Genomic DNA, 15704 nt, shown 5'->3' with positions numbered 1-15704 from the left:
CGGCACATTTTATCTTTTGCTTATGCTAGTTAAAGTAAGGCCCCTTGGGTCATCACAAGACAGGAAAGTAAAACGCTTAGTTAAAAAAAGAAGAAGCACAATTTCTTGTCGTCAAATTATCCTTCCGTTTAGCTGTGCTTGACATGAATGTGGATATAAAAATACACATTATACAGTACTGAGACATGCACACATACATAGGCACATATACAAGCAATGAAAAAGCCATCTTAAGAACAAGTAGTTAATGTAGTAATATATTGTATATATTGTTGACGTAGGCGGGTTTACAGCTTCCGTGTTAGAAGCAAATCCCCCCTCCCCCCATTTTGTTAGTCCTGTCCTTTCCCCCTCTTGTTTGTCTACAAAGTCACCGAGACATGCCTCTGTTCCAATACAGTCGGTATGATTTTGGCTGTGCTAGGCTGTATTGACAATAGAAATGGCTGGTTTCCTGCTGAGTGTCAATAAGGGATATTAGCAACCCTGCTGTCTCTTGGCCAGAGGTCTTTGCCAATAGTAATGATAGTTTTTGAAGTGCTGGATTTGGTAAGTGAAACAAATTAGCCTAAATAAGCTGATCAAGTAATTTATTCTGGCAACACAGATCTCCATAGCCTTGTGTGAGAGCTGTGTTGCATGGAATTCTGTGTAGTTACATCCAATCTCTCTCACTATCCTCCCCCCCCCCGCCATCTTATTTTTTACAAGATAGAACTATATTTTCAACATAATTTTTTTCTGACTATGATTTCCAGAATGGTTATTTTTTTTATTACTCTTAAAAGATCATTGTCCAGAGATTATGACATTGTATTCCAGCAATGGATTGAAATAGGTTGCAACACATTTTTATTTTATTTATTTATTCCATTAAGTGGAATTAAGACCCAGGGAGGTGTTGTTTTTTTTTGATTAAATGTGAGAGATACATGGATGTAATTCTGCTCCCTGTTTTACTTCTCATTTCCAGCCCCTTTGCAATGGCTTCTGGTCAAGTGACGATATCATGGGAATCCAATTCAGATCCCCATTCATCCTGGAAGTTCAGTCTCTAGATCAGGGGTCTCCAAAGTTGGCCACTTTAAGACTTGTGGTAGCGGCGGAATTTTGGGAGTTGAAGTCCTCAAGTGCTAAAGTGGCCAACTTTGGAGACCCCTGATCTAGATGATGATGGGCTACTTCCCATCTCTCAGTAAAACCAACTTCCCTGTATTATTGTGAACATTAAAAGGAGCATGAAAACTAACATTGACTAATTTCCTTGAAGATCAGGTGTTGGGATTGAATTAAAAAAAAACTTTGCCTTTTTCTTCCAAGCATTTCCCCCCACAATCATGTGTCAGCACCCATATTTCTTATAGCCATATTGGCCCAGTTGCTGATCAAAGCACAGATTTAGAGCACTGCCTTGGGCTCACAGCAAAATATTCTAAAAATGACAAACTCAATCATGTAGACAGCTTTAAAAAAAAAAACCTACAGAAATTTTAATTGAGCTGCAAAATCTTTGGGTTTATTGGAAATTGGAGCTTCTGGCACACATTTCCAGGCACTCTGAGCTCTGGCACAAGAACTGAACCACTGCCAACTCCTTACCTGCTTCCACTGCCTTGTTTCTTGCCATCCTCACTTGTCTTTGAGGATGGCAAGTCTGCCTCTTCCAGCCCAGAGTTACAGCCTTAAGTTAGCAGTGGAGCATACACTTTGCATGCCAAACGTCTCTGATCCACTTCAACCCTGGTATCTCCTGTTAGAAAGAGGCAATATTAGTGATCCAGAAGAGCCACAGCCTGTTTAGGTGGATAGTATCAGACTGGCTGCGTTAGCAGCTTCAGTTGGGCATAGGCTTTAGCTTCATTGTTCTTAAGAAGGAAACAATAGCTTCACTGTTACTTTAAAAAGTTGCTTCCAAACTTCTCTTCCCCCAAATAATTTTATTAAAGATGATGATATACTGATAAAACTAATACAAATACATAGTATGGAAATATATTTAAAAAAATAAAAAAATTTACGAAGTGCAGAAAAAGGTAGAAAAAGGAATCTCCCCCTTCATTCCCAGCAGGTATAATAAACATTAACAATGTTATCTCTTAAAATACACCTGAACATTAACCTCATTCCATTCCTCTGTAAGCCCATCTCTTAAACCTCATTTCCCCATATTAATCAAAAGTCCAGTAAGAGTTACCAGAAGTATTACAAACTACAAGAGGCTGCAAAAAATACCACTCCTCGCCATCTACTCACAAAAACCTTCAGCTGTCTGGAATATGTATCTGGGTAATCTCAAGATGTCTCCTTTCTTGTGGGAGAATTCTCAGCAACTCACACTCCGCATTTTAGCCATAATGTTTACTGCTGTCTGTGGAATGTCAGTTTGCTGTTCCTCACCAGAAGCAGGAAAAAAATGCTTACAAAATTGACTAAAAACAATGAAACCTGCAATCCTCTGTATCTGCAACTCTCATTATTCCTGTTTGTACAGAGAACGATGGAAGCCACAACTCAGTGGAGGATGCAAAATTGGAGGTGGTTGTATTACAGTATTCCAAATTAATAACCTGTCATTGAAACTAAAATAATTACGAGCAAGGATGCGAGCTCAAACTCTTCCTTCCCCAAAGAAATAGAATAGGAACACATTTAATATGGGAGCCCATGGCTCAGATGATCTGTGTGTGAAGTTTCGATGGTAGAAGCGATGGTGTGCTCCTTGTTCTTGAAGCCCTGCATGGCTGTGGTTACAAACTGATTGTTATATAAGAAAAAGGGTAAAACAGCCAGGAGATACTCAATAACGAAAGGAAATGGAATAACTTGTCCAAAGCATCTGTATTTTTTTTAAATGTGTTGTGATATTTGTCATTTGTTAGAGGGGAGACAATCCACAAATATTCAATAAAACTGACTGTGAAATTCAATACCTGCCTTGTGTGGAATTTGTTGGACTGTTCAAGGAAACTTTAGAGGAAAGTGTGTTTGCCTTTATTTTGCAGTAGAAGGAGGTATTTTAAGTTTTCAAAATAACGCTCTTAGGAAATTACTTCTTAGATTACACTGGGACAGCTCACATCACACAAAGCCTTTTCTACCCGGAGGAACCTTTGAAATATTTTTCACACCTTGTGGAACCCCTGCACATTCAGGATCAAATATAGACAAGAAGTTAACAAAAATATTATATTTGATTCATGCACCTTGTTCCCTAAATCTGGTTTCTCCTCCTTGCTTCCCACCTCTTCTCTCAAGGGACCCCCATTGCAAAACTAGAGAGGGGGTGATGGCTGCCAACCTCCAATATCTCTCCCCTTAATGTTTGGACTCCCCAGTCTCCCATGAAATCCTGCCACCCTGATTCCAAAGCCTTCACCACAACCACCATTTTTCCTTTTCCCTGCCTCCTTCCTACCCACCTCCTGTTTTTGTGGGTGGCTCCTGCTTCCGCCGCTGGTGCCCTCCCTGAAACAAGGCTTTCTGGACAACTGTATGTGCACACTGGAAACTCAGCAGGGAGACCGCAGCAGCATCTCTTACACGCCTTTCTCATTACTTGCTGTTTCTTCCTCTCCTCCACAATCCCACCCAGGATCTGTGCAAGCTTCGGCAGGCCAACCCATAACCCAGTGTTGAAGGTTATAGGTTGTTTTTTTTTTTAATCAACCTCTGTTTTTTTTTTTAAATAAATCCAGGTCTCCCAGGGAAGCCCTAGTGATTTCTCATGGAATCCTGAGGTTCCCCAGTTGAAAAACTCCCAAGCAAAGCAGTGAGGCCTGGTGCAGTTCATTGAAGGGAAGAGAGACAAGACTGAAACTTCTCAGCATTTGGGGTAATTGTGTCACAACTCCTTTCAAAACAGGAAAATTAAGTCTGCTTAACATGGATCGTATGTTGCAGCTCTTTCAATTATTTTTCTTGCCATTGACTGAAGTGTGACACAGGAAAAGTTATTGTGCTCTTTATTCCCAAGCAAATGAAGTTGCATCTTATGTTTTTGTAGGTCTTTGTAAGAAAGGGTGCATTCATAGTATCTGCTGCATTCATAATAAGCTTATTTATCATGCCATTCAATCCAACCCAAACCGATTCTAGGCAGAATTATCTAAACAATAAATGACTTGAAAATAAATGATTGAAAAAGATCAATCATAAGTAAGAAAATAACTATAAAATAATCACAAGATAGCAATCCAACAACAAACTAATCATAAAATATCAGAAACAGGAGTCTGAGCAAGTTTGTCCCAAGGCCTGGATAAATAGCTCTTCAAGCTTTCTGCAAGTAATCTGGTTGGGATATAGATCTTTTTTGGGGGGAGGGCTCATTTAGGGGACAAATGCCACTGATGGCACTGTTTAATTGGGGGCCCAGGAATGCATCCAGTCTGATGAATTGTGCTATACTGAGAATGCACAAGTTAAAATGCTGCTAGCATCTGAAAACCAAATATTTTAACTTTAGGTGGATGTTCTATTATTTCTTAAAAGATATTCAGGTTGCTTTTCACTTAAGAAGTTTTAGTCATCTTGCCCCAAGCCTGGATTTAAGCAATTCCCAAGCAGTGTGAAAGAAGACTGTGAAAAGAGGGCAGAGGCAGAGAGAATATTTGTAACAGTGTATGAGAAGAAGAAGAAAGCACAGCTTGTATAGATTTTTCAAAATACATTGTACTCCCTAAACGTCTGCTTGGTAAGTGTGCATTGGAGTATAACCTTAAGAAGGATTTGGAAAATGGCAGGGTTTAAAGAGTTCCTCTCCCTGCATAGTCAATTTTGAGAGTTTGCAGGATATTTGAAATTTTGATCTACGTCTTGTGTGTTCCAAGACAACTTCCATAGGTTAGAGAGCTCACTCAAAGAATAGCTGCTGGGCACAGAATACCCATTTAACGTAACCGCTCAGGATATTCACTCTCTATGCTATGCCTTTAAACTGGTTTTTGATTCCTGAGAACTGCCTAGAATTTTCCCTGCAATTTTTTCAGCAAGGTTTTCAGAAGTAGTTTGCCACTGCCTGCTTCCTAGGACTGAGAGAGAGTGACTGTCCCACTGTCACCCAGCAACCTTCATGCCTAAGATGAACCTAGAATTTGCCGTCTCCCTGTTTCTAGTCTTGATGCCTTAACCACCATACCAAACTGGCTCTCGGGATGTTCTCTGCCTCCTTCCTCTTCCTCTTGTCAGGGAAACAAAGCACCACACCACTGCCATCCAGCATTTTTATACTGCATGAGGGTTTTGTCGGCTGAGAGCCATGGAAATACAATGCTTACTGCATGACCTTTTGTTTTATTTATTTATCAAATTTATTTGCCACCCATCTTTCAGCAGCTTTGCATCCTGATCATTTCTGGTCTTTCTCTCCCCCCCCCCTCAAATTAATACTTAACAATGAATTCCAGAGGAATAAGAGACTGGTGGCACCATGGAAATTTCTGTGAATATACTGATGTTCTATGATGTTACATTGTCAAGCATTTCTATACACATTTGGTTTAGAACAGGTTAAAGAACAATTACAACAGTTGGTGATGCAGGGAAGAAATCCCTGCTGCTGTTATGTCCCTAATGTCTTTTGAGTGATTCCTTACTCAGGCCTCAATCAATCTAATGCAGTTTCCAAACTATCCACTTGATGGCAAGTTCGTCCAGCGTAAAAGGATTTCCACCTTGGCTAAAGGAGGACACAACATATCTTATGAACAGCTACTTGGTATTTAAGTGACAATCAGCAGACTAAAGGTGCTTTTCCCGCAGCTCCAGGGGTCTGCAATGCAATTTTCCATTCAAAAATCTGGAGCCTAGACTCTCAGAAATCTTACCTGATTTTAATGTTGCAATATAGAAGAAAATTATTGAATACACCTGTATAATAATCATGATGACCCTGTTTAATTCTAATTATGTTGAAGTATGTACGAAGTATGTCGAAGTTATTCAGGTAGTCCCTGAAAAACAATTTATTTCATGACTGTTCAGCATCACAAAAGTATGAAAAATGGCTCATGACCATTATTTGTAGACCATCCCAGTGTCCCATCAGCTACATAATCAAAACAAAATTATTTGTTTTATTTGTTTTATTTGTTTTATTTGTTTTATTTGTTTTATTTGTTTTATTTGTTTTATTTGTTTTATTTGTTTTATTTGTTTTATTTGTTTTATTTGTTTTATTTGTTTTATTTGTTTTATTTGTTTTATTTGTTTTATTTGTTTTATTTGTTTTATTTGTTTTATTTGTTTTATTTGTTTGTTTTGTTTGTTTTGTTTGTTTTGTTTGTTTTGTTTGTTTTGTTTGTTTTGTTTGTTTTGTTTGTTTTGTTTGTTTTATTTGTTTTATTTGTTTTATTTGTTTTATTTGTTTTATTTGTTTTATTTGTTTTATTTGTTTTATTTGTTTTATTTGTTTTATAATTTTTTATATATTTTATTTTATTTTATTTATTTATTTCATTTATTTTATTTTATTTATTTATTTTATTTTATTTATTTATTTGTCAACAAATACAAGGAAACAAGTATGAAAACACAAGGAAAAGTGACACAAATAAATGGATATAGATAAGCAAAACATAGCCTTAAACACATAAAAAGAGTACATATAAATGGGGACAGTAGGACAGGGACAGTAGGCACACTGGTGCGCTTATGCCCGCCCCCTAGATGATCAGAAAATATGGGAACGGCAGACCAAAATGTGTCAAACAATTCACAGAAGTGTCAATTGAGATATTTTCCAGTGCCTTTGAGGAAGGGAAATCCATTGAAATAAATTAAATAGCTTTGGGGAAAAAATCCAGGTTGCTGCTGTTAATCTGTCCCACCACTCCTTTCCTGTATTAAGCCACTGTCTTTTGCAGTTACTGGATTTTTGACACCAGATGGTGCCATAGGCCTTTCCTTGGCATAAAAAAGACGGCGTTTCTTTCATCCACTTGGCAGTTCTTTCCTTTCACTGCAGCCCATTTTCACTATTGTAAATAAATGCTGCCCTTGATGGTCCAGCTTTTTCTTAACCTTTCTTTTTTGCTTTGCCATTCGCCTTAATTACACAGCAAGCCAGAAAGCACGTGTGCCTGCCTATATTCCTCTCTCCTGATATCTTGCTTTCCAACTAGGATTCCACCGCCACTATCTGTTCACTATTTTGCTTTTGTCTTCCTGCCAGAACTTTACCCAGTTAAAAGGCAGGTACAGCAACAATCACAATAACTAAATAAATTTTCTTGCAATGAAGTCTCACAGAACTGAAGAGAAATTGAAGAATTCTACTCTTGAAACAGTATACAGGTAGTCCTCGGCTTATGACCAGAACTGAGCCCAAAATTTATATTGCCAAATGAAACATTTGTTCAGTCAATTTTGCTCCATTCTATGACCTTTCTTGCCATGGTTGTTAAGAGAATCACTACAGTTGTTAAGTTAGTAATATTAATATTAATGTTAAGTGAATCTGCCTTCCCCATTGACTTTGCTTATCGGAAGGTCACAAAATGTGACCACATGATCCCAGGACACTTGTTGTCGGGTGTCTGAATTCTAATCACGTGATCATTGGGATGCTGCAACAGCAGTAAGTGTGAAAAATAGTCATAAGTTACTTTTCTCGGTGCTGTTGTAACTTTGAATAGTCACTAAATAAATTGCTGTAAATCGAGGACTATCTATAATTTATTTTTTGTCAGCAAAAGATGGGAGTAAAGCTGCTAGGATTGATACTAAAGAAGGGGTGTCGAACAGGCGGCCACATGATGTATCACACACAGGTCACACCAGCTCTGCGAAGGGGGAAAATGTTACAAAATGTCACGGGATGGCAACGTGATGCTGCAAGTTTGACACCTGTGTACTAAAGGTAAAGGTAAATTCATTTAGATAGCTGGGTCTTCTGACATGGCCCTTCTCCACTTTGAAGCCCTTCTGTCTCAAAAAACTCCAGACATATGTGCTGACCATAATGATAGCAGGGGTGGGCTTCAAACATTTTAGCAAGAGGTTCTCAGCCCGGTTGCTGGATGAGCGTGGATATGGTGGTGGTGGGGGCTTTTTGCCCTCCCCAGGCTCCGGAGACTTTACTCGAGCCTCCAGGAGGGCGAAAACAGCCTCCCCAGGCTTTGGAGGCCCTCTGGAGACTGGAAATGACCCATTTCCAACCTTCCCAAACTTCTGGTAGGCCCATTTTTCCCCCTCCCCAAGTCTCTGCATGCACCCTGTGCTTACCTGCATCAAAACAGGCCACATGGAGACTCCTGGGAGGGGTGGGGTGAGGTGGGTACACAGAATTTTAGCTAGAGGTTATCCCAAATCCCTGTGAACCCCCAGCAGCCCACCCCTGCTTGAAGGAAATACTGGGACTTGTAGTCATCCAGTGATAACAGGAGGGAGAGGGAGAGAGAGGGAGGGAGAGAGAGAGAGAGAGAGAGGGAGGGAGAGAGAGAGAGAGAGAGAGAGAGAGAGAGAGAGAGAGAGAGAGAGAGAGAGAGAAATACAAGGAATATAGGGTTGGGTGTCAAAAGCATACAGATATGGGGAGGGGGAGTGGAAACTAATACAAAGGGGGGGTTTGCTGCTGTGGATGATGGGGGGTACAGTCCCAGCGCACGTGTCCACAAAACCAGGCTTGACGGAGAGTGATGGGTGGTGTCGGCAAGGTTCGAGCGGAGGGTCCCTCTTCGCCCCCCCTCCTCGACCTGTCAGATTGCCCCCACAAAAGCTGGCCTCACCCCCTGCCTCTTCCACCCCCCTTTTCCTTCTCGCCCCCATCCCCGAGTGCCCGGAAGTGCCCCTCCCAGGAAGAAGCCTTGCCGGGCCCAGCCTGGCCGCACCTCATCCTGCAATTCCTTGGCAGCGTTGGTGGCAGTGGTAGCCTAAGACCTCCTCCTCCTCAGCTGCTGCAATCTTGCTCCCCCCTCCCTCCGAGTCCACTCCCTCCGGCTTCCCTCAGGCCCCGCCCCTCTCTTCCCTCACCCTTGCGCAGCAGGTCCTGAAAACACTGCCGACACACTTTCGCCCACTCACCCGTGGCAAGCACTTAGAAATTCTCCCATCCTCCCATCTGTGGGGCTCTCGCCCTTTGTTAACTCTCTGAAGAGGGAACGGTGAGAATGAATTCTATTTGGAAGTGGGGGAACCCGATTCGATGTAGGAGAATTCACCACACCTCTTCCAGGACTGTACAGCAGCAATTAAGCAAATGGTGGGGATGCTTCATGGGGACGGAGGTGGATGGGAAAAGAGCCAGAGAGGCCTGCCAGCTAATAGGGATGCAAAAGGGGAGGGGTGTGGCCACGAGCAACCAGCCAATGGGAGGGAGCAGCTCAGGCAGCCTCTAAAGGAAACTCTCAACTAGCATAATGAAAAGTCACCGGTGGATTTCTCAAAATCTTTGGAGTGAAACTGAGATACTACTTGTTTAGGATTTAGGATTTATTAGACATTTATAGGCCGCCCTTTTCCCTGAGGGGACTCAGGGCGGCTTACAATCAAAAAAGGAAGGGGAGTGTAGGACAATACAAAAAAAAATGTGCACAAAAGTAAATTAGACAGTAAAACTCAACATTCACTCAGCATTTGGGAGGGGCAAAAATAAAATTATCCCCAGGCCTGACGGGCTAGCCAGTTCTTGAGGGCTGTGCGGAAGGCCTGGACGGTGGTGAGGGTACGAATCTCCACGGGGAGATTGTTCCATAGTGTCGGAGCCACAACAGAGAGGCTCTCCTCCGAGTAGTCGCCAGTCGGCACTGACTGGCGGATGGAATACGGAGGAGGCCAACTCTATGCGATCTGATGGGACGCAGGGAGGTAATTGGCAGAAGGCGGTCTGTCAAATAGCCAGATCCAGTACCATGGAGCGCTTTATAGGTGGTGAGTAGGACCTTGAAGTGCACCCGGAGATCAACAGGTAGCCAGTGCAGCTCACGGAGGATCGGTGTTATGTGGGCGAACCGTGGTGCGCCCACGATCACTCGCGCGGCCACATTCTGGACTAGCTGAAGTCTTCGGATGCTCTTCAAGGGCAGCCCCATGTAGAGCACATTACAGTATTCCAGCCTCGAGATCACAAGGGCTCGAGTGACTGTTGTGAGGGCCTCCCGATTCAGGTAGGGCTGCAACTGGCGCACCAGGCGAACCTGGGCAAATGCCCCCCTGGTCACAGCTGAGAGATGGTGGTCAAAAGTTAGCTGTGGGTCCAGGAGGACTCCCAAGTTGCGGGCCCTTTCTGAGGGATGTAAGTTTTGTCCCCCCAGCCTGAGTGATGGTATGTTGGTCAAATTTTTGGGAGGGAAACACAACAGCCACTCGGTCTTGTCTGGGTTGAGTATCAGCTTGTTTGCTCTCATCCAGTCTTTAACGGCTTCCAGACCCCGGTTCATCACGTCCACCGCTTCATTGAGTTGGCACGGGGCGGACAGATACAACTGTGTATCGTCCGCATATTGGTGGTATTTTATCCCGTGCCTTCGGATGATCTCGCCCAGCGGTTTCATGTAAATGTTAAATAGTAGGGGGGATAGGACCGACCCCTGCGGCACCCCATAAGTTAGGGGCCTCAGGGAGGTTCTCTGCCCCCCCACCAACACCAACTGCGACCTGTCCGAGAGATAGGAGGAGAACCACTGCAAGACAGTGCCGCCCACCCCTATCTCCCGCAGTCGTCGCAGAAGGATACCATGGTCGATGGTATCGAAAGCCGCTGAGAGGTCCAGGAGAACTAGGATGGAAGCATGGCCTCCATCCCTAGCTCTCCAGAGATCATCAGTCAATGCGACCAAAGCGGTTACTTGTGCATTCTTTCCAAAAATTGGGAGTTTTTTAAAACGCTGCGGGACGCGGGACAAATTGTGAAAAATCGGGACTGTCCCGCCAAAAGCGGGACGTCTGGTCACCTTATATATAATGGATTGAATGGAGACAAACTTGACATAAGAAGGAATAGCCCACTAACATGTAGGTTATACGGGGCTGCCTTTGAAGACTCCATGGAAGCTGTAATTGATGCATAAAACAGGCTCCAACTTTGTAATTCACACACATACACACACACTCACACGAACAATAAAAAGTTTTAAAAACCAAAGTTACAATATACGCTAATATAGAGTAAGGAAGAAAAAATATATAAGTATAATTATAAATTTACTTCTTTTTCTAAAATTACATCATGACTTTCTATAATCTATCCCCATGATGGTGAACCTATGACACGCATGTCGCATGTGGCATGCAGAGCCCTCTCTGCAGGGACATCATCCATTGGCCAGCTCAGTTCCATCATGCATGCGCACGCGCCTCCTGCTGGCTATCTGGTTTTTGGGTCTCTGCTGTGCATGTGAAAAGTAGGCATGCAGGGGGGTTGTGCGCACATGCACAGGGTGGAGCACATGCAAGGGGTGGGGTGCATGCAGGGAGCATATGGGAAGCATAAGGGCTTACATGGGGGGGTGCCTGTTCAGCATGGGGGAACGGGACACACGAGGGGTGCATTGCATTATGGGTGCATACGCACCCATGCTTTTGGCCTGCGACGACAAAAAGGTTAGCCATTACTGATCTATCCTATCCTTCCTTCTATAATTTATGCTGTCTGTCTGTCTGTCTGTCTGTCTGTCTGTCTGTCTGTCTGTCTGTCTGTCTGTCTATCTATCTATCTATCTATCTATCTATCTATCTATCTATCTATCTATCTATCTATCTATCTATCTATCTATCTATCTATCTATCTATCTATCCTGTCTAATCACCAAAAACATATATTTATGTTTTTCTGTTTTGTTTATGCAAAAAGTTCATAAAGGGTCACCAATAAATATTGTTATTGTCTTTTCTCTAATCAAATACATCAGTCTGGCCCTTGACAAATTCTGTCATCTTTACCCAACAGTCCTCTGCTAGCAGGGTCCCAGTTTCTGAGGAATGGGACCCTCATATATATGACCTATATAGCCTCAACATGAGTTATTTTCCAAAACCTTCCAAGTACAATTCAGAGTATTAGTTTTAACCTATAAAATCCTTTATTGTGAATTGGGACCTGAATATTTGACCCGCCCAGGACAATTGTTCTAATTGGCATGTTGAGCTTCCCCACCTCCAGGTGAGATGTGGGTGGGGAGGACGAAGAACACAATGGGTCTCAGTATATGCTCGGTCTTTTGGAACAGCTACACCACGGAGATCTGGATGGTACCTTCCTGGTGGCATTTAGAAAGGCGGTCAAGCTGGAGCTTTTCTGCACTGTTTTTAATTAATATCAAGTGTTCTTACTGGATCTTATAAACATGTGTTGCAATTTGCATGGCAAGATTAAATTCTTAATATATTGGGGGTTTTGCTTTTCAAATTATTTTTGTAGATTTTATTCATATTTGCAAATAGGCCCATTGATATTCTTATAAAGTTAATGAGATTTAAATATTTAAATGAATAAACAAATAAAATGCTAATATTGGCAAAAAATATATTTCAGCACTAGAAATACAAGATGGCTACCTTAGAGCCCATGAAATAATGGAGTCCACTTACATCAAAATAAAATCTTAGGAGATGTCCCTATATATGCAAGACACACACACACACACACACACACACACACACACACACACACACACACCTATGTTGGGGTATATATGAACTCTGTAGGATTGCTTTTAACTTGGTTAACTAAGCAAGCTAAGCTGCTGTGTTTCCAAGCAATGATCCTAATCAATTCAGGACTCTGAGGCTGTAGCTTTTCTCGAAGATTTCCTTTATTGGGTACATCATATTGGCATGTTCAGATGTGAATCCAACTCTAAATATTTACTGCGGTTTGGCATAATTAAAAGAATAGATCTCCCCCATCCCACAGTATCACAGATCATGTTGATCAGCCAGGTAAGTGGCAGACTTCTCAGCTGCTCCCTCTGGCTGTTACGAGCACTCGTTGAGATGACCTTGGTTCCCACCAGCCCTATCGCTGTTATGTCTGGCATATTAGAAGAAAACATTTCACATCACATTGCTCCCCACTTCACCCTTATGTATGGCAACTAAGAAATGAAGACAAAGGGAATATGGCTTCAGCTAAAGTCGTTTTGAGAGTTGACATAAGCATTGTGTCAGATTACTGAATGTATGTATTTCTTCCAATTTATTCATGGGGCCATTGTCTTATATTCAACATCTTTCTATCAGGCAAGTGCAGTAGATGATTTGAGTGGATGCTCTGAAGACTGGCAGTTTATTTAAATCAGGGGTGTGCATGTCCAAAACTGAAGGTTGTGTGGATACGTTGGGCCACCATATCCCATAAAGGGGGTGAAGTTGGACATGTAGACAAAAATCTCTATCTATAGTACTAGGACTGTGATGGTGAACTTATGGCACACGTGTCAGAGGTGGCATGTAGTGCCCTCTCTGTTGGCACAAGACCCACAACCCCAGTTCAGCTCCACTGCAATGTGCACATGCTTCCTGCCAGCCAACTAGTTTTCAGATCTCTGCCGCGCATGCACATGGGATGGGGCATGTGCGTGGGAGCTGGGTGTACATGTGCATGGGGCGGAGGCTTGCGGGGGTGCATACTAGTGGTGGGTTGCTAACTGGTTTACTACTGGTTCACTTGTGCTTGCGTGCACGCCCTCATGTGTGCGCATGTGCACAGAAGCATCTGAATGAGTGGGTGGAGCTTCCCGCTGCCAACATTACTGGTTCAGCCGAACCAGACCTAAATAGGAACAACCCACCTCTGCCGCATGCACATGAGCGGGGGTGAGGTGCATGCGCAGGGGGCACACACATTGCATTTTGGGGTTCGGGTGCTCACATGTGCTTTGGGCACTCAGTCTGGAAAAAGTTAGCCATCATTGTACTAGGAGATATGAACGTCTAGCAGTATATGGAGACCTCAGTGGCTTGGCTGGATGGTCATCTATTAAACATGGTGTGGTGAAACCTGCAGTGGGCAAGACAGTGAGTTTAATGACCTCTTAAGTCTTTCCAACTTAAGATTTTGTGATTGCATCCAAGGGAGGCCTTTGTGTGCTTCTGCTCTCAGTTCACAAATAGAACAGAAGTAGAAGCAACTAAAATGTACTCCTGACCTTTTTAGATGGACTTTCTCTTTTTTTCAAAGAAGCCCACCTTTATTCCTGCAATATGGAAGGATAGATAACATCCGGGTCATGGTAAAATCAACCAAAGAAGAAAACAAGGAAAATAATCTACACAAAAAGAGTTGGAGTTCTATCACTGATTTCCCAAATCATGGCCTTCATGGCAAAGGGAGGGTTTTACTGGTGTGCCAAAACCAAGGAAGCCCCCTCTCAAGTTTCCACATAATGTATCACTTCCAATAGCACAATCCAGAGGAAATCCCAAGCGATAATTTAATACTGGGGAAGACAGTGCTCCCCCAAATAGATTTGAGAATTATGTTATAGAATTCAACTTTAATTCATTTTTAAAAGAACAGCTTTGCCTGATGTTATGGCTCATCAGATCTTAAGACAGGCACTTATTGTCAAACCACTTTGGTACCTATGTTTTAGAAATTGTTACTTTCTTTTCCTCCTTTTTCCTTCCCTTTCCTTTTTTCTTTTCTTTCTTCTGATTCATAGGCTAGTAAAAATCAAGCCTGGATATGTTTATCTAGCAGTTAAAATCCTGTGGTTGTACAGCCGTCACTCAGAGAATCGTGATTATACACAACTATGACTTGCACAACTAGTATCGGAGCATGTTTTGATTCCTTCAGAAGCTCCAGGCGCTTCTACATAGACTAAACTATATTTTTCTCGCTTGAATATCAACCGTTTTCTATCAAATGTAGATATGGGGGCACTGTGCCCTCTTCAGATGCGGATCCTATGACCTTCTAAATATTGCTTATGCTACATTTCTCAGCGCTTGTTTTATCACTGACAGATAAGACTGTGACTTGCATTTCGGTATCACCAGTTTTTTCAGCCATTTTTTTTAAAAAAAATTTCTTCACAGTTATTCCAGAACTAATGACTGCTAGTAGGGGGTTATGGGTCAGACTTCATTTTTAATGTGCACAGGAAGGTGAATTCTCTTTCTGTTAATCAACAATTTCATGGGATCATATAATATATATATATATGCATATAAAGAATCCTGGGGTACATCTAGCCCAGTGCTTCAAAACCTGGGTTGATTACTCAAAATTCAGTAAAAGTGGCTTTTCTTTGGGTAACCATATACAAACCCATTACCCATTCACAACAGGGACATTAAAGGCTTTTACCTACATAGGGGGAAAAAGACTTCCTGACAAGTACTTTTGGTTAACAAAGGAAAATGTTTAGGAAGTATTGATCTAGTTCCTGCCCATTGCATTATGTATCTCCTGTGATTTACGATTCCTAGATGTATTCTGTTCCATTGCTGTCTTACCACTAAGATTTTTTCCTAGATGCCCCCCCCCCAATCTAATTCATTACAATTCAATACTATTGTCTCTTGTCCTGTCTTTTGGAACCATTCTGAGCAAATCTATTTTTCTACAGGGCAACCCTTCAAATATTTGAAGACAGCCATCATGTCTCCTCATAGTCTTTTCCCCACTAAATATCCCAGTGTTTCCAACCTCCCTTCATAATTTCTCCTAGACCCGTGATGGCAAAACTATGGCATGTGAGGCATTGTCCTGTCAGCTCCAGTGCGCCAGCTGACTTTGGCCTTCTTTGTTGGCCATTTTT

This window comes from Thamnophis sirtalis, unplaced genomic scaffold (assembly GCF_051295495.1).
Source record: "Thamnophis sirtalis isolate CommonGarterSnake01/CBP01778 unplaced genomic scaffold, rThaSir2_p1.2 scaffold_4, whole genome shotgun sequence".
NCBI lineage: Eukaryota > Metazoa > Chordata > Lepidosauria > Squamata > Natricidae > Thamnophis > Thamnophis sirtalis.
This window is presented reverse-complemented; position numbering follows the sequence as displayed.